The sequence below is a fragment of the Lissotriton vulgaris genome, chromosome 5 (genome assembly GCF_964263255.1).
Source record: "Lissotriton vulgaris chromosome 5, aLisVul1.2, whole genome shotgun sequence".
NCBI lineage: Eukaryota > Metazoa > Chordata > Amphibia > Caudata > Salamandridae > Lissotriton > Lissotriton vulgaris.
In genome coordinates, this window is record NC_141693.1 from 1,546,469,988 (window position 1) to 1,546,488,753 (window position 18,766).

At 39.6% G+C, this 18,766-nt stretch overlaps 18 non-coding genes across 18 annotated transcripts; all 18 read right to left on the reverse strand.

Annotated features, from left to right (window-relative positions):
• Nucleotides 1-736: 736 nt before the first annotated feature.
• TRNAR-UCG (transfer RNA arginine (anticodon UCG)) lies at nt 737-809 on the reverse strand. The gene has a single exon. It is a non-coding gene; the product is annotated as a tRNA-Arg (tRNA).
• Nucleotides 810-2,329: 1,520 nt separating this feature from the next.
• On the reverse strand, nt 2,330-2,402 carry TRNAR-UCG (transfer RNA arginine (anticodon UCG)). Its single transcript has one exon. It is a non-coding gene; the product is annotated as a tRNA-Arg (tRNA).
• Nucleotides 2,403-3,046: 644 nt separating this feature from the next.
• Nucleotides 3,047-3,119, reverse strand: TRNAR-CCU (transfer RNA arginine (anticodon CCU)). Its single transcript has one exon. It is a non-coding gene; the product is annotated as a tRNA-Arg (tRNA).
• Nucleotides 3,120-3,922: 803 nt separating this feature from the next.
• TRNAR-UCG (transfer RNA arginine (anticodon UCG)) lies at nt 3,923-3,995 on the reverse strand. The gene has a single exon. It is a non-coding gene; the product is annotated as a tRNA-Arg (tRNA).
• A 645-nt stretch (nt 3,996-4,640) lies between these two features.
• TRNAR-CCU (transfer RNA arginine (anticodon CCU)) lies at nt 4,641-4,713 on the reverse strand. The gene has a single exon. It is a non-coding gene; the product is annotated as a tRNA-Arg (tRNA).
• Nucleotides 4,714-5,516: 803 nt separating this feature from the next.
• On the reverse strand, nt 5,517-5,589 carry TRNAR-UCG (transfer RNA arginine (anticodon UCG)). The gene has a single exon. It is a non-coding gene; the product is annotated as a tRNA-Arg (tRNA).
• A 644-nt stretch (nt 5,590-6,233) lies between these two features.
• Nucleotides 6,234-6,306, reverse strand: TRNAR-CCU (transfer RNA arginine (anticodon CCU)). The gene has a single exon. It is a non-coding gene; the product is annotated as a tRNA-Arg (tRNA).
• Nucleotides 6,307-7,109: 803 nt separating this feature from the next.
• On the reverse strand, nt 7,110-7,182 carry TRNAR-UCG (transfer RNA arginine (anticodon UCG)). The gene has a single exon. It is a non-coding gene; the product is annotated as a tRNA-Arg (tRNA).
• A 645-nt stretch (nt 7,183-7,827) lies between these two features.
• On the reverse strand, nt 7,828-7,900 carry TRNAR-CCU (transfer RNA arginine (anticodon CCU)). Its single transcript has one exon. It is a non-coding gene; the product is annotated as a tRNA-Arg (tRNA).
• Nucleotides 7,901-9,420: 1,520 nt separating this feature from the next.
• On the reverse strand, nt 9,421-9,493 carry TRNAR-CCU (transfer RNA arginine (anticodon CCU)). The gene has a single exon. It is a non-coding gene; the product is annotated as a tRNA-Arg (tRNA).
• Nucleotides 9,494-10,296: 803 nt separating this feature from the next.
• On the reverse strand, nt 10,297-10,369 carry TRNAR-UCG (transfer RNA arginine (anticodon UCG)). Its single transcript has one exon. It is a non-coding gene; the product is annotated as a tRNA-Arg (tRNA).
• Nucleotides 10,370-11,013: 644 nt separating this feature from the next.
• On the reverse strand, nt 11,014-11,086 carry TRNAR-CCU (transfer RNA arginine (anticodon CCU)). The gene has a single exon. It is a non-coding gene; the product is annotated as a tRNA-Arg (tRNA).
• A 1,645-nt stretch (nt 11,087-12,731) lies between these two features.
• Nucleotides 12,732-12,804, reverse strand: TRNAR-CCU (transfer RNA arginine (anticodon CCU)). Its single transcript has one exon. It is a non-coding gene; the product is annotated as a tRNA-Arg (tRNA).
• An 803-nt stretch (nt 12,805-13,607) lies between these two features.
• Nucleotides 13,608-13,680, reverse strand: TRNAR-UCG (transfer RNA arginine (anticodon UCG)). Its single transcript has one exon. It is a non-coding gene; the product is annotated as a tRNA-Arg (tRNA).
• A 644-nt stretch (nt 13,681-14,324) lies between these two features.
• TRNAR-CCU (transfer RNA arginine (anticodon CCU)) lies at nt 14,325-14,397 on the reverse strand. Its single transcript has one exon. It is a non-coding gene; the product is annotated as a tRNA-Arg (tRNA).
• Nucleotides 14,398-15,915: 1,518 nt separating this feature from the next.
• Nucleotides 15,916-15,990, reverse strand: TRNAR-CCU (transfer RNA arginine (anticodon CCU)). The gene has a single exon. It is a non-coding gene; the product is annotated as a tRNA-Arg (tRNA).
• Nucleotides 15,991-17,507: 1,517 nt separating this feature from the next.
• On the reverse strand, nt 17,508-17,581 carry TRNAR-CCU (transfer RNA arginine (anticodon CCU)). Its single transcript has one exon. It is a non-coding gene; the product is annotated as a tRNA-Arg (tRNA).
• An 804-nt stretch (nt 17,582-18,385) lies between these two features.
• TRNAR-UCG (transfer RNA arginine (anticodon UCG)) lies at nt 18,386-18,458 on the reverse strand. Its single transcript has one exon. It is a non-coding gene; the product is annotated as a tRNA-Arg (tRNA).
• Between the last annotated feature and the right edge of the window lie 308 nt (nt 18,459-18,766).

Here is an 18,766-nt window from a genome sequence, read left to right on the forward strand (position 1 = left end):
ACACAGGACATTTCTCAGTTCTCTCCGTAAGTAAACTTCCCATTTTCATCCTCTTCCATCCCCGACTTTAACACTCTGTTCTGTGCTATAATGGAGGCTCTGCATTTCGCGCAAGTGGAGAGAAATTGGAGGAGAACCACTTTCGACTCAACACTTCTTCTTTCCTGGATGCTTTTCTCAATAAACTGGGCTTTGACAGTGGTATCAAGCCGTCCTTGTCTCCAGCAGGACACAGAAACAGGCACCAAGTCTCCTAACCAAGTTCAACCACACTCTGTAACTTAATAGACCAATGCTTCACAAATTAGCCAACTGTGTCATCAGCAAAGGCAGCCAATGTGCCAATCCTTTATAATTCTTCTGTAGTACTTCTCTTTCTCGTAGGCAAAATTAGCACTTTAACTGCACAAATCATACAGATTTTACACTTGAAGCACTCCATGAACACATACTTACACACCTTGCATTTCATCTACACACCCTTAAGCAAAAAACCCATTCTGTCAAGTTAAAATTCTGCAACCCTATTACATATTCTGTGCGTGTACTTAGAAGCACTTCTTAATGCCACTAACATGAACAAGATTTTAGGCTGAAGATGCAATCTAAATGACTGTGCAGTATGTACTCCACTTCATGAATAATTAGGAATGAGAACATGATGGCTATAAGAGTATTGGAAGAGCCTGCTTCCATTCTGAATGGAAATCTGAGTTGTGTGACCATTGGCAAAAACCGACCACGAAGGGACTCGAACCCTCAATCTTCTGATACGAAGTCAGACGCCTTATCCATTAGGCCACGCGGTCATATGTCCTGCTGTGTTTATTTTTATAATGTAGGTGGTATGCAAGGATGGGAAATATGATATTGATAGTTATTTAGGTTTACATCCCATTGTGTGTTTTCAGCTCCTTTCAATTAAAGCACTCTTTTGGAATCTATATAATGAAAATGTCTCCAGTACGATAAGCTTTTGTTTTCTTTTTTGCATTTAAACCTCTTTCTTCATGAGAATAAAGCTCAGTTGTATGCTTTACATAGCTCTGGATATTTCTAGAGGTGGAGAGAAACTGTTTTGACAGTAGTAAAAACTGCTCCTTTCTGGATATGCCAATTTACACACGCTCAAAGGTTGTATACGTTTCATGAATCCTGACTTGCCCTATTCAAGTAGCTGAAAGCCTGTCACCACCTCTAGAAACAACAGTTACAGCAATCCAATTCAAATCATTTTTTCCAAAGGAATATCTTCTGCCGGGTCAAAGTTTCATCTGACAAAGATAGGTGTTTAAAAATCTACTTTGTAGTTTCAGAACACCAACATGACTCTGAAGAGTACCGAAGTAAAATGGTACCATTTCAAAGTTCCTAATACCACATAAGCTTCTGAGCGGAAGCATGTAATAAATATATCAATTTTTCTGGAAAAGTAAGAGTGGATATTGGTTTTCACCTCAGATGGGACTCGAACCCACGATCCCTGGATTAGGAGGCCAGTGTCTTATCCATTAGGCCACTGAGGCACAGATAAACATTTGCAGTCTAGAGGCATTATTTAAATGTATTCAATCGTCAAACACTGGTGTCTGCACACAGGACATTTCTCAGTTCTCTCCATAAGTAAACTTCCCATTTTCATCCTCTTCCATCCCCGACTTTAACACTCTGTTCTGTGCTATAATGGAGGCTCTGCATTTCGCGCAAGTGGAGAGAAATTGGAGGAGAACCACTTTCGACTCAACACTTCTTCTTTCCTGGATGCTTTTCTCAATAAACTGGGCTTTGACAGTGGTATCAAGCCGTCCTTGTCTTCAGCAGGACACAGAAACAGGCACCAAGTCTCCTAACCAAGTTCAACCACACTCTGCAACTTAATAGACCAATGCTTCACAAATTAGCCAACTGTGTCATCAGCAAAGGCAGCCAATGTGCCAATCCTTTATAATTCTTCTGTAGTACTTCTCTTTCTCGTAGGCAAAATTAGCACTTTAACTGCACAAATCATACAGATTTTACACTTGAAGCACTCCATGAACACATACTTACACACCTTGCATTTCATCTACACACCCTTAAGCTAAAAACCCATTCTGTCAAGTTAAAATTCTGCAACCCTATTACATATTCTGTGCGTGTACTTAGAAGCACTTCTTAATGCCACTAACATGAACAAGATTTTAGGCTGAAGATGCAATCTAAATGACTGTGCAGTATGTACTCCACTTCATGAATAATTAGGAATGAGAACATGATGGCTATAAGAGTATTGGAAGAGCCTGCTTCCATTCTGAATGGAAATCTGAGTTGTGTGACCATTGGCAAAAACCGACCACGAAGGGACTCGAACCCTCAATCTTCTGATACGAAGTCAGACGCCTTATCCATTAGGCCACGCGGTCATATGTCCTGCTGTGCTTATTTTTATAATGTAGGTGGTATGCAAGGATGGGAAATATGATATTGATAGTTATTTAGGTTTACATCCCATTGTGTGTTTTCAGCTCCTTTCAATTAAAGCACTCTTTTGGAATCTATATAATGAAAATGTCTCCAGTACGATAAGCTTTTGCTTTCTTTTTTGCATTTAAACCTCTTTCTTCATGAGAATAAAGCTCAGTTGTATGCTTTACATAGCTCTGGATATTTCTAGAGGTGGAGAGAAACTGTTTTGACAGTAGTAAAAACTGCTCCTTTCTGGATATGCCAATTTACACACGCTCAAAGGTTGTATACGTTTCATGAATCCTGACTTGCCCTATTCAAGTAGCTGAAAGCCTGTCACCACCTCTAGAAACAACAGTTACAGCAATCCAATTCAAATCATTTTTTCCAAAGGAATATCTTCTGCCGGGTCAAAGTTTCATCTGACAAAGATAGGTGTTTAAAAATCTACTTTGTAGTTTCAGAACACCAACATGACTCTGAAGAGTACAGAAGTAAAATGGTACCATTTCAAAGTTCTTAATACCCCATAAGCTTCTGAGCGGAAGCATGTAATAAATATATCAATTTTTCTGGAAAAGTAAGAGTGGATATTGGTTTTCACCTCAGATGGGACTCGAACCCACAATCCCTGGCTTAGGAGGCCAGTGCCTTATCCATTAGGCCACCGAGGCACAAATAAACACTTGCAGTCTAGAGGCATTATTTAAATGCATTCAATCGTCAAACACTGGTGTCTGCACACAGGACATTTCTCAGTTCTCTCCATAAGTAAACTTCCCATTTTCATCCTCTTCCATCCCCGACTTTAACACTCTGTTCTGTGCTATAATGGACTCTCTGCATTTCGAGCAAGTGGAGAGAAATTGGAGGAGAACCACTCTCGACTCAACACTTCTTCTTTCCTGGATGCGTTTCTCAATAAACTGGTCTTTGACAGTGGTATCAAGCCGTCCTTGTCTTCAGCAGGACACAGAAACAGGCACCAATTCTCCTAACCAAGTTCAACCACACTCTGCAACTTAATAGACCAATGCTTCACAAATTAGCCAACTGTGTCATCAGCAAAGGCAGCCAATGTGCCAATCTTTTATAATTCTTCTGTAGTACTTCTCTTTCTCGTAGGCAAAATTAGAACTTTAACTGCACAAATCATACAGATTTTACACTTGAAGCACTCCATGAACACATACTTACACACCTTGCATTCCATCTACACACCCTTAAGCTAAAAACCAATTCTGTCAAGTCAAAATTCTGCAACCCTATTACATATTCCGTGCGTGTACATAGAAGCACTTCTTAATGCCACTAACATGAACAAGATTTTAGGCTGAAGATGCAATCTAAATGACTGTGCAGTATGTACTCCACTTCATGAATAATTAGGAATGAGAACATGATGGCTATAAGAGTATTGGAAGAGCCTGCTTCCATTCTGAATGGAAATCTGAGTTGTGTGACCATTGGCAAAAACCGACCACGAAGGGACTCGAACCCTCAATCTTCTGATCCGAAGTCAGACGCCTTATCCATTAGGCCACGCGGTCATATGTCCTGCTGTACTTATTTTTATAATGTAGGTGGTATGCAAGGATGGGAAATATGATATTGATAGTTATTTAGGTTTACATCCCATTGTGTGTTTTCAGCTCCTTTCAATTAAAGCACTCTTTTGGAATCTATATAATGAAAATGTCACCAGTACGATAAGCTTTTGTTTTCTTTTTTGCATTTAAACCTCTTTCTTCATGAGAATAAAGCTCAGTTGTATGCTTTACATAGCTCTGGATATTTCTAGAGGTGGAGAGAAACTGTTTTGACAGTAGTAAAAACTGCTCCTTTCTGGATATGCCAATTTACACACGCTCAAAGGTTGTATACGTTTCATGAATCCTGACATTGCCCTATTCAGGTAGCTGAAAGCCTGTCACCACCTCTAGAAACAACAGTTACACCAATCCAATTCAAATCATTTTTTCCAAAGGAATATCTTCTGCCGGGTCAAAGTTTCATCTGACAAAGATAGGTGTTTAAAAATCTACTTTGTAGTTTCAGAACACCAACATGACTCTGAAGAGTACCGAAGTAAAATGGTACCATTTCAAAGTTCCTAATACCACATAAGCTTCTGAGCGGAAGCATGTAATAAATATATCAATTTTTCTGGAAAAGTAAGAGTGGATATTGGTTTTCACCTCAGATGGGACTCGAACCCACAATCCCTGGCTTAGGAGGCCAGTGTCTTATCCATTAGGCCACTGAGGCACAGATAAACATTTGCAGTCTAGAGGCATTATTTAAATGTATTCAATCGTCAAACACTGGTGTCTGCACACTGGACATTTCTCAGTTCTCTCCATAAGTAAACTTCCCATTTTCATCCTCTTCCATCCCCGACTTTAACACTCTGTTCTGTGCTATAATGGAGGCTCTGCATTTCGCGCAAGTGGAGAGAAATTGGAGGAGAACCACTTTCGACTCAACACTTCTTCTTTCCTGGATGCTTTTCTCAATAAACTGGGCTTTGACAGTGGTATCAAGCCGTCCTTGTCTTCAGCAGGACACAGAAACAGGCACCAAGTCTCCTAACCAAGTTCAACCACACTCTGCAACTTAATAGACCAATGCTTCACAAATTAGCCAACTGTGTCATCAGCAAAGGCAGCCAATGTGCCAATCCTTTATAATTCTTCTGTAGTCCTTCTCTTTCTCGTAGGCAAAATTAGCACTTTAACTGCACAAATCATACAGATTTTACACTTGAAGCACTCCATGAACACATACTTACACACCTTGCATTTCATCTACACACCCTTAAGCTAAAAACCCATTCTGTCAAGTCAAAATTCTGCAACCCTATTACATATTCTGTGCGTGTACTTAGAAGCACTTCTTAATGCCACTAACATGAACAAGATTTTAGGCTGAAGATGCAATCTAAATGACTGTGCAGTATGTACTCCACTTCATGAATAATTAGGAATGAGAACATGATGGCTATAAGAGTATTGGAAGAGCCTGCTTCCATTCTGAATGGAAATCTGAGTTGTGTGACCATTGGCAAAAACCGACCACGAAGGGACTCGAACCCTCAATCTTCTGATACGAAGTCAGACGCCTTATCCATTAGGCCACGCGGTCATATGTCCTGCTGTGCTTATTTTTATAATGTAGGTGGTATGCAAGGATGGGAAATATGATATTGATAGTTATTTAGGTTTACATCCCATTGTGTGTTTTCAGCTCCTTTCAATTAAAGCACTCTTTTGGAATCTATATAATGAAAATGTCTCCAGTACGATAAGCTTTTGTTTTCTTTTTTGCATTTAAACCTCTTTCTTCATGAGAATAAAGCTCAGTTGTATGCTTTACATAGCTCTGGATATTTCTAGAGGTGGAGAGAAACTGTTTTGACAGTAGTAAAAACTGCTCCTTTCTGGATATGCCAATTTACACACGCTCAAAGGTTGTATACGTTTCATGAATCCTGACTTGCCCTATTCAAGTAGCTGAAAGCCTGTCACCACCTCTAGAAACAACAGTTACAGCAATCCAATTCAAATCATTTTTTCCAAAGGAATATCTTCTGCCGGGTCAAAGTTTCATCTGACAAAGATAGGTGTTTAAAAATCTACTTTGTAGTTTCAGAACACCAACATGACTCTGAAGAGTACAGAAGTAAAATGGTACCATTTCAAAGTTCCTAATACCCCATAAGCTTCTGAGCGGAAGCATGTAATAAATATATCCATTTTTCTGGAAAAGTAAGAGTGGATATTGGTTTTCACCTCAGATGGGACTCGAACCCACAATCCCTGGCTTAGGAGGCCAGTGCCTTATCCATTAGGCCACCGAGGCACAAATAAACACTTGCAGTCTAGAGGCATTATTTAAATGCATTCAATCGTCAAACACTGGTGTCTGCACACAGGACATTTCTCAGTTCTCTCCATAAGTAAACTTCCCATTTTCATCCTCTTCCATCCCCGACTTTAACACTCTGTTCTGTGCTATAATGGACTCTCTGCATTTCGAGCAAGTGGAGAGAAATTGGAGGAGAACCACTCTTGACTCAACACTTCTTCTTTCCTGGATGCGTTTCTCAATAAACTGGTCTTTGACAGTGGTATCAAGCCGTCCTTGTCTTCAGCAGGACACAGAAACAGGCACCAATTCTCCTAACCAAGTTCAACCACACTCTGCAACTTAATAGACCAATGCTTCACAAATTAGCCAACTGTGTCATCAGCAAAGGCAGCCAATGTGCCAATCCTTTATAATTCTTCTGTAGTACTTCTCTTTCTCGTAGGCAAAATTAGAACTTTAACTGCACAAATCATACAGATTTTACACTTGAAGCACTCCATGAACACATACTTACACACCTTGCATTCCATCTACACACCCTTAAGCTAAAAACCAATTCTGTCAAGTCAAAATTCTGCAACCCTATTACATATTCCGTGCGTGTACATAGAAGCACTTCTTAATGCCACTAACATGAACAAGATTTTAGGCTGAAGATGCAATCTAAATGACTGTGCAGTATGTACTCCACTTCATGAATAATTAGGAATGAGAACATGATGGCTATAAGAGTATTGGAAGAGCCTGCTTCCATTCTGAATGGAAATCTGAGTTGTGTGACCATTGGCAAAAACCGACCACGAAGGGACTCGAACCCTCAATCTTCTGATCCGAAGTCAGACGCCTTATCCATTAGGCCACGCGGTCATATGTCCTTTTGTACTTATTTTTATAATGTAGGTGGTATGCAAGGATGGGAAATATGATATTGATAGTTATTTAGGTTTACATCCCATTGTGTGTTTTCAGCTCCTTTCAATTAAAGCACTCTTTTGGAATCTATATAATGAAAATGTCACCAGTACGATAAGCTTTTGTTTTCTTTTTTGCATTTAAACCTCTTTCTTCATGAGAATAAAGCTCAGTTGTATGCTTTACATAGCTCTGGATATTTCTAGAGGTGGAGAGAAACTGTTTTGACAGTAGTAAAAACTGCTCCTTTCTGGATATGCCAATTTACACACGCTCAAAGGTTGTATACGTTTCATGAATCCTGACATTGCCCTATTCAGGTAGCTGAAAGCCGGTCACCACCTCTAGAAACAACAGTTACACCAATCCAATTCAAATAATTTTTCCCAAAGGAATATCTTCTGCAGGGTCAAAGTTGCATCTGACACAGATAGGTGTTTAAAAATCTACTTTGTAGTTTCAGAACACCAACATGACTCTGAAGAGTACAGAAGTAAAATGGTACCATTTCAAAGTTCCTAATACCACATAAGCTTCTGAGCGGAAGCATGTAATAAATATATCAATTTTTCTGGAAAAGTAAGAGTGGATATTGGTTTTCACCTCAGATGGGACTCGAACCCACAATCCCTGGCTTAGGAGGCCAGTGCCTTATCCATTAGGCCACTGAGGCACAGATAAACACTTGCAGTCTAGAGGCATTATTTAAATGCATTCAATCGTCAAATACTGGTGTCTGCACACAGGACATTTCTCAGTTCTCTCCATAAGTAAACTTCCCATTTTCATCCTCTTCCATCCCCGACTTTAACACTCTGTTCTGTGCTATAATGGACTCTCTGCATTTCGAGCAAGTGGAGAGAAATTGGAGGAGAACCACTCTCGACTCAACACTTCTTCTTTCCTGGATGCGTTTCTCAATAAACTGGTCTTTGACAGTGGTATCAAGCCGTCCTTGTCTTCAGCAGGACACAGAAATAGGCACCAATTCTCCTAACCAAGTTTAACCACACTCTGCAACTTAATAGACCAATGCTTCGCAAATTAGCCAACTGTGTGATCAGCAAAGGCAGCCAATGTGTCAATCCTTTATAATTCTTCTGTAGTACTTCTCTTTCTCGTAGGCAAAATTAGAACTTTAACTGCACAAATCATACACATTTTACACTTGAAGCACTCCATGGACACATACTTACACACCTTGCATTCCATCTACACACCCTTAAGCTAAAAACCCATTCTGTCAAGTCAAAATTCTGCAACCCTATTACATATTCCGTGTGTGTACATAGAAGCACTTCTTAATGCCACTAACATGAACAAGATTTTAGGCTGAAGATGCAATCTAAATGACTGTGCAGTATGTACTCCACTTCATGAATAATTAGGAATGAGAACATGATGGCTATAAGAGTAATGGAAGAGCCTGCTTCCATTCTGACTGGAAATCTGAGTTGTGTGACCATTGGCAAAAACCGACCACGAAGGGACTCGAACCCTCAATCTTCTGTTCCGAAGTCAGACGCCTTATCCATTAGGCCACGGGGTCATATGTCCTGCTGTGCTTATTTTTATAATGTAGGTGGTATGCAAGGATGGGAAATATGATATTGATAGTTATTTAGGTTTACATCCCATTGTGTGTTTTCAGCTCCTTTCAATTAAAGCACTCTTTTGGAATCTATATAATGAAAATGTCACCAGTACGATAAGCTTTTGTTTTCTTTTTTGCATTTAAACCTCTTTCTTCATGAGAATAAAGCTCAGTTGTACGCTTTACATAGCTCTGGATATTTCTAGAGGTGGAGAGAAACTGTTTTGACAGTAGTAAAAACTGCTCCTTTCTGGATATGCCAATTTACACACGCTCAAAGGTTGTATACGTTTCATGAATCCTGACTTGCCCTATTCAAGTAGCTGAAAGCTTGTCACCACCTCTAGAAACAACAGTTACACCAATCCAATTCAAATCATTTTTTCCAAAGGAATATCTTCTGCCGGGTCAAAGTTGCATCTGACAAAGATAGGTGTTTAAAAATCTACTTTGTAGTTTCAGAACACCAACATGACTCTGAAGAGTACAGAAGTAAAATGGTACCATTTCAAAGTTCCTAATACCACATAAGCTTCTGAGCGGAAGCATGTAATATATATATCAATTTTTCTGGAAAAGTAAGAGTGGATATTGGTTTTCACCTCAGATGGGACTCGAACCCACAATCCTTGGCTTAGGAGGCCAGTGCCTTATCCATTAGGCCACTGAGGCACAGATAACCACTTGCAGTCTAGAGGCATTATTTAAATGTATTCAATCATCAAACACTGGTGTCTGCACACAAGACATTTCTCAGTTCTCTCCATAAGTAAACTCCCCATTTTCATCCTCTTCCATGCCCGACTTTAATACTCTGTTCAGTGCTATAATGGAGGCTCTGCATTTCGAGCAAGTGGAGAGAAATTGGAGGAGAACCACTTTCGACTCAACACTTCTTCTTTCCTGGATGTTTTTCTCAATAAACTGGGCTTTGACAGTGGCATCAAGCCGTCGTTGTCTTCAGCAGGACACAGAAACAGGCACCAAGTCTCCTAACCAAGTTCAACCACACTCTGCAACTTAATAGACCAATGCTTCACAAATTAGCCAACTGTGTCATCAGCAAAGGCAGCCAATGTGCCAATCCTTTATAATTCTTCTGTAGTACTTCTCTTTCTCGTAGGCAAAATTAGCACTTTAACTGCACAAATCATACAGATTTTACACTTGAAGCACTCCATGAACACATACTTACACACCTTGCATTTCATCTACACACCCTTAAGCTAAAAACCCATTCTGTCAAGTCAAAATTCTGCAACCCTATTACATATTCCCTGCGTGTACATAGAAGCACTTCTTAATGCCACTAACATGAACAAGATTTTAGGCTGAAGATGCAATCTAAATGACTGTGCAGTATGTACTCCACTTCATGAATAATTAGGAATAAGAACATGATGGCTATAAGAGTATTGGAAGAGCCTGCTTCCATTCTGAATGGAAATCTGAGTTGTGTGACCATTGGCAAAAACCGACCACGAAGGGACTCGAACCCTCAATCTTCTGATACGAAGTCAGACGCCTTATCCATTAGGCCACGCGGTCATATGTCCTGCTGTGCTTATTTTTATAATGTAGGTGGTATGCAAGGATGGGAAATATGATATTGATAGTTATTTAGGTTTACATCCCATTGTGTGTTTTCAGCTCCTTTCAATTAAAGCACTCTTTTGGAATCTATATAATGAAAATGTCTCCAGTACGATAAAGTTTTGTTTTCTTTTTTGCATTTAAACCTCTTTCTTCATGAGAATAAAGCTCAGTTGTATGCTTTACATAGCTCTGGATATTTCTAGAGGGAGAGAGAAACTGTTTTGACAGTAGTAAAAACTGCTCCTTTCTGGATATGCCAATTTACACACGCTCAAAGGTTGTATACGTTTCATGAATCCTGACTTGCCCTATTCAAGTAGCTGAAAGCCTGTCACCACCTCTATAAACAACAGTTACACCAATCCAATTCAAATCATTTTTTCCAAAGGAATATCTTCTGCCGGGTCAAAGTTTCATCTGACAAAGATAGGTGTTTAAAAATCTACTTTGTAGTTTCAGAACACCAACATGACTCTGAAGAGTACAGAAGTAAAATGGTACCATTTCAAAGTTCCTAATACCACATAAGCTTCTGAGCGGAAGCATGTAATAAATATATCAATTTTTCTGGAAAAGTAAGAGTGGATATTGGTTTTCACCTCAGATGGGACTCGAACCCACAATCCCTGGCTTAGGAGGCCAGTGCCTTATCCATTAGGCCACTGAGGCACATATAAACACTTGCAGTCTAGAGGCATTATTTAAATGTATTCAATCGTCAAACACTGGTGTCTGCACACAGGACATTTCTCAGTTCTCTCCATAAGTAAACTTCCCATTTTCATCCTCTTCCATCCCCGACTTTAACACTCTGTTCTGTGCTATAATGGAGGCTCTGCATTTCGCGCAAGTGGAGAGAAATTGGAGGAGAACCACTTTCGACTCAACACTTCTTCTTTCCTGGATGCTTTTCTCAATAAACTGGGCTTTGACAGTGGTATCAAGCCGTCCTTGTCTTCAGCAGGACACAGAAACAGGCACCAAGTCTCCTAACCAAGTTCAACCACACTCTGCAACTTAATAGACCAATGCTTCACAAATTAGCCAACTGTGTCATCAGCAAAGGCAGCCAATGTATTGTATTGTATTGTATTGTATTGTCATTTATAAAGCGCGGTTGCTGCCCAAGGGCGTCCAAGCGCTGAGGCATAAGTCAGAACTGAGTATGACGGATGGGTTTTAAAGTTCGGTGGACCTCGCGTGCCAATCCTTTATAATTCTTCTGTAGTACTTCTCTTTCTCGTAGGCAAAATTAGCACTTTAACTGCACAAATCATACAGATTTTACACTTGAAGCACTCCATGAACACATACTTACACACCTTGCATTTCATCTACACACCCTTAAGCTAAAAACCCATTCTGTCAAGTCAAAATTCTGCAACCCTATTACATATTCTGTGCGTGTACATAGAAGCACTTCTTAATGCCACTAACATGAACAAGATTTTAGGCTGAAGATGCAATCTAAATGACTGTGCAGTATGTACTCCACTTCATGAATAATTAGGAATGAGAACATGATGGCTATAAGATTATTGGAAGAGCCTGCTTCCATTCTGAATGGAAATCTGAGTTGTGTGACCATTGGCAAAAACTGACCACGAAGGGACTCGAACCTCAATCTTTTGATCCGAAGTCAGACGCCTTATCCATTAGGCCACACGGTCATATGTCTTGCTGTGCTTATTTTTATAATGTAGGTGGTATGCAAGGATGGGAAATATGATATTGATAGTTATTTAGGTTTACATCCCATTGTGTGTTTTCAGCTCCTTTCAATTAAAGCACTCTTTTGGAATCTATATAATGAAAATGTCTCCAGTACGATAAGCTTTTGTTTTCTTTTTTGCATTTAAACCTCTTTCTTCATGAGAATAAAGCTCAGTTGTACGCTTTACATAGCTCTGGATATTTCTAGAGGTGGAGAGAAACTGTTTTGACAGTAGTAAAAACTGCTCCTTTCTGGATATGCCAATTTACACATGCGCAAAGGTTGTATACGTTTCATGAATCCTGACTTGCCCTATTCAAGTAGCTGAAAGCCTGTCACCACCTCTAGAAACAACAGTTACACCAATCCAATTCAAATCATTTTTTCCAAAGGAATATCTTCTGCCGGGTCAAAGATGCATCTGACAAAGATAGGTGTTTAAAAATCTACTTTGTAGTTTCAGAACACCAACATGACTCTGAAGAGTAAAGAAGTAAAATGGTACCATTTCAAAGTTCCTAATACCACATAAGCTTCTGAGCGGAAGCATGTAATAAATATATCAATTTTTCTGGAAAAGTAAAAGTGGATATTGGTTTTCACCTCAGATGGGACTCGAACCCACAATCCCTGGCTTAGGAGGCCAGTGCCTTATCCATTAGGCCACTGAGGCACATATAAACACTTGCAGTCTAGAGGCATTATTTAAATGTATTCAATCGTCAAACACTGGTGTCTGCACACAGGACATTTCTCAGTTCTCTCCATAAGTAAACTTCCCATTTTCATCCTCTTCCATCCCCGACTTTAACACTCTGTTCTGTGCTATAATGGACTCTCTGCATTTCGAGCAAGTGGAGAGAAATTGGAGGAGAACCACTCTCGACTCAACACTTCTTCTTTCCTGGATGCTTTTCTCAATAAACTGGGCTTTGACAGTGGTATCAAGCCGTCCTTGTCTTCAGCAGGACACAGAAACAGGCACCAAGTCTCCTAACCAAGTTCAACCACACTCTGCAACTTAATAGACCAATGCTTCACAAATTAGCCAACTGTGTCATCAGCAAAGGCAGCCAATGTGCCAATCCTTTATAATTCTTCTGTAGTACTTCTCTTTCTCGTAGGCAAAATTAGCACTTTAACTGCACAAATCATACAGATTTTACACTTGAAGCACTCCATGAACACATACTTACACACCTTGCATTTCATCTACACACCCTTAAGCTAAAAACCCATTCTGTCAAGTCAAAATTCTGCACCCCTATTACATATTCTGTGCGTGTACATAGAAGCACTTCTTAATGCCACTAACATGAACAAGATTTTAGGCTGAAGATGCAATCTAAATGACTGTGCAGTATGTACTCCACTTCATGAATAATTAGGAATAAGAACATGATGGCTATAAGAGTATTGGAAGAGCCTGCTTCCATTCTGAATGGAAATCTGAGTTGTGTGACCATTGGCAAAAACCGACCACGAAGGGACTCGAACCCTCAATCTTCTGATACGAAGTCAGACGCCTTATCCATTAGGCCACGCGGTCATATGTCCTGCTGAGCTTATTTTTATAATGTAGGTGGTATGCAAGGATGGGAAATATGATATTGATAGTTATTTAGGTTTACATCCCATTGTGTGTTTTCAGCTCCTTTCAATTAAAGCACTCTTTTGGAATCTATATAATGAAAATGTCTCCAGTACGATAAGCTTTTGTTTTCTTTTTTGCATTTAAACCTCTTTCTTCATGAGAATAAAGCTCAGTTGTATGTTTTACATAGCTCTGGATATTTCTAGAGGTGGAGAGAAACTGTTTTGACAGTAGTAAAAACTGCTCCTTTCTGGATATGCCAATTTACACACGCTCAAAGGTTGTATACGTTTCATGAATCCTGACTTGCCCTATTCAAGTAGCGGAAAGCCTGTCACCACCTCTAGAAACAACAGTTACACCAATCCAATTCAAATCATTTTTTCCAAAGGAATATCTTCTGCCGGGTCAAAGTTTCATCTGACAAAGATAGGTGTTTAAAAATCTACTTTGTAGTTTCAGAACACCAACATGACTCTGAAGAGTACAGAAGTAAAATGGTACCATTTCAAAGTTCCTAATACCACATAAGCTTCTGAGCGGAAGCATGTAATAAATATACCAATTTTTCTGGAAAAGTAAGAGTGGATATTGGTTTTCACCTCAGATGGGACTCGAACCCACAATCCCTGGCTTAGGAGGCCAGTGCCTTATCCATTAGGCCACTGAGGCACATATAAACCCTTGCAGTCTAGAGGCATTATTTAAATGTATTCAATCGTCAAACACTGGTGTCTGCACACAGGACATTTCTCAGTTCTCTCCATAAGTAAACTTCCCATTTTCATCCTCTTCCATCCCCGACTTTAACACTCTGTTCTGTGCTATAATCGAGGCTCTGCATTTCGCGCAAGTGGAGAGAAATTGGAGGAGAACCACTTTTGACTCAACACTTCTTCTTTCCTGGATGCTTTTCTCAATAAACTGGGCTTTGACAGTGGTATCAAGCCGTCCTTGTCTTCAGCAGGACACAGAAACAGGCACCAATTCTCCTAACCAAGTTCAACCACACTCTGCAACTTAATAGACCAATGCTTCACAAATTAGCCAACTGTGTCATCAGCAAAGGCAGCCAATGTGCCAATCCTTTATAATTCTTCTGTAGTACTTCTCTTTCTCGTAGGCAAAATTAGCACTTTAACTGCACAAATCATACATATTTTACACTTGAAGCACTCCATGAACACATACTTACACACCTTGCATTTCATCTACACACCCTTAAGCTAAAAACCCATTCTGTCAAGTCAAAATTCTGCAACCCTAATACATATTCCGTGCGTGTACATAGAAGCACTTCTTAATGCCACTAACATGAACAAGATTTTAGGCTGAAGATGCAATCTAAATGACTGTGCAGTATGTACTCCACTTCATGAATAATTAGGAATGAGAACATGATGGCTATAAGAGTATTGGAAGAGCCTGCTTCCATTCTGAATGGAAATCTGAGTTGTGTGACCATTGGCAAAAACCGACCACGAAGGGACTCGAACCCTCAATCTTCTGACACGAAGTCAGACGCCTTATCCATTAGGCCACGCGGTCATATGTCCTGCTGTGCTTATTTTTATAATGTAGGTGGTATGCAAGGATGGGAAATATGATATTGATAGTTATTTAGGTTTACATCCCATTGTGTGTTTTCAGCTCCTTTCAATTAAAGCACTCTTTTGGAATCTATATAATGAAAATGTCTCCAGTACGATAAGCTTTTGTTTTCTTTTTTGCATTTAAACCTCTTTCTTCATGAGAATAAAGCTCAGTTGTATGCTTTACATAGCTCTGGATATTTCTAGAGGTGGAGAGAAACTGTTTTGACAGTAGTAAAAACTGCTCCTTTCTGGATATGCCAATTTACACACGCTCAAAGGTTGTATACGTTTCATGAATCCTGACTTGCCCTATTCAAGTAGCTGAAAGCCTGTCACCACCTCTAGAAACAACAGTTACACCAATCCAATTCAAATCATTTTTTCCAAAGGAATATCTTCTGCCGGGTCAAAGTTTCATCTGACAAAGATAGGTGTTTAAAAATCTACTTTGTAGTTTCAAAACACCAACATGACTCTGAAGAGTACAGAAGTAAAATGGTACCATTTCAAAGTTCCTAATACCACATAAGCTTCTGAGCGGAAGCATGTAATAAATATATCAATTTTTCTGGAAAAGTAAGAGTGGATATTGGTTTTCACCTCAGATGGGACTCGAACCCACAATCCCTGGCTTAGGAGGCCAGTGCCTTATCCATTAGGCCACTGAGGAAGATATAAGCACTTGCAGTCTACAGGCATTATTTAAATGTATTCAATCGTCAAACACTGGTGTCTGCACACAGGACATTTCTCAGTTCTCTCCATAAGTAAACTTCCATTTTTCATCCTCTTCCATCCCCGACTTTAACACTCTGTTCTGTGCTATAATGGACTCTCTGCATTTCGAGCAAGTGGAGAGAAATTGGAGGAGAACCACTCTCGACTCAACACTTCTCCTTTCCTGGATGCGTTTCTCAATAAACTGGGCTTTGACAGTGGTATCAAGCCGTCCTTGTCTTCAGCAGGACACAGAAACAGGCACCAATTCTCCTAACCAAGTTCAACCACACTCTGCAACTTAATAGACCAATGCATCACAAATTAGCCAACTGTGTCATCAGCAAAGGCAGCCAATGTGCCAATCCTTTATAATTCTTCTGTAGTACTTCTCTTTCTCGTAGGCAAAATTAGAACTTTAACTGCACAAATCATACAGATTTTACACTTGAAGCTCTCCATGAACACATATTTACACACCTTGCATTTCATCTACACCCTTAAGCTAAAAACCCATTCTGTCAAGTCAAAATTCTGCAACCCTATTACATATTCCGTGTGTGTACATAGAAGCACTTCTTAATGCCACTAACATGAACAAGATTTTAGGCTGAAGATGCAATCTAAATGACTGTGCAGTATGTACTCCACTTCATGAATTATTAGGAATGAGAACATGATGGCTATAAGAGTATTGGAAGAGCCTGCTTCCATTCTGAATGGAAATCTGAGTTGTGTGACCATTGGCAAAAACCGACCACGAAGGGACTCGAACCCTCAATCTTCTGATCCGAAGTCAGACGCCTTATGCATTAGGCCACGCGATCATATGTCCTGCTGTGCTTATTTTTATAATGTAGGTGGTATGCAAGGATGGGAAATATGATATTGATAGTTATTTAGGTTTACATCCCATTGTGTGTTTTCAGCTCCTTTCAATTAAAGCACTCTTTTGGAATCTATATAATGAAAATGTCACCAGTACGATAAGCTTTTGTTTTCTTTTTTGCATTTAAACCTCTTTCTTCATGAGAGTAAAGCTCATTTGTACGCTTTACATAGCTCTGGATATTTCTAGAGGTGGAGAGAAACTGTTTTGACAGTAGTAAAAACTGCTCCTTTCTGGATATGCCAATTTACACACGCTCAAAGGTTGTATACGTTTCATGAATCCTGACTTGCCCTATCCAAGTAGCTGAAAGCCTGTCACCACCTCTAGAAACAACAGTTACACCAATCCAATTCAAATCATTTTTTCCAAAGGAATATCTTCTGCCGGGTCAAAGTTGCATCTGACAAAGATAGGTGTTTAAAAATCTACTTTGTAGTTTCAGAACACCAACATGACTCTGAAGAGTACAGAAGTAAAATGGTACCATTTCAAAGTTCCTAATACCACATAAGCTTCTGAGCGGAAGCATGTAATATATATTTCAATTTTTCTGGAAAAGTAAGAGTGGATACTGGTTTTCACCTCAGATGGGACTCGAACCCACAATCCCTGGCTTAGGAGGCCAGTGCCTTATCCATTAGGCCACTGAGGGACAGATAAACACTTGCAGTCTAGAGGCATTATTTAAATGTATTCAATCGTCAAACACTGGTGTCTGCACACAGGACATTTCTCAGTTCTCTCCATAAGTAAACTTCCCATTTTCATTCTCTTCCATCCCCGACTTTAACACTCTGTTCTGTGCTATAATGGACGCTCTGCATTTCGAGCAAGTGGAGAGAAATTGGAGGAGAACCACTCTCGACTCAACACTTCTTCTTTCCTGGATGCTTTTCTCAATAAACTGGGCTTTGACAGTGGTATCAAGCCGTCCTTGTCTTCAGCAGGACACAGAAACAGGCACCAAGTCTCCTAACCAAGTTCAACCACACTCTGCAACTTAATAGACCAATGCTTTACAAATTAGCCAACTGTGTCATCAGCAAAGGCAGCCAATGTGCCAATCCTTTATAATTTTTCTGTAGTACTTTTCTTTCTCGTAGGCAAAATTAGCACTTTAACTGCACAAATCATACAGATTTTTACACTTGAAGCACTCCATGAACACATACTTACACACCTTGCATTTCATCTACACATCCTTAAGCTAAAAACCCATTCTGTCAAGTCAAAATTCTGCAACCCTATTACATATTCTGTGAGTGTACATAGAAGCACTTCTTAATGCCACTAACATGGACAAGATTTTAGGCTGAAGATGCAATCTAAATGACTGTGCAGTATGTACTCCACTTCATGAATAATTAGGAATGAGAACATGATGGCTATAAGAGTATTGGAAGAGCCTGCTTCCATTCTGAACGGAAAGCTGAGTTGTGTGTCCATTGTCAAAAACCGACCACGAAGGGACTCGAACCCTCAATCTTCTGATCCGAAGTCAGACACCTTATCCATTAGGCCATGCGGTCATATGTCCTGCTGTGCTTATTTTTATAATGTAGGTAGTATGCAAGGATGGGAAATATGATATTGATAGTTATTTAGGTTTACATCCCATTGTGTTTTTTCAGCTCCTTTCAATTAAAGCACTCTTTTGGAATCTATATAATGAGAATGTCACCAGAACGATAAGCTTTTGTTTTCTTTTTTTCATTTAAACCTCTTTCTTCATGAGATTAAAGCTCAGTTGTATGCTTTACATAGCTCTGGATATTTCCAGAAGTGGAGAGAAATTGTTTTGACAGTAGTACAAACTGCTCCTTTCTGGATATGCCAA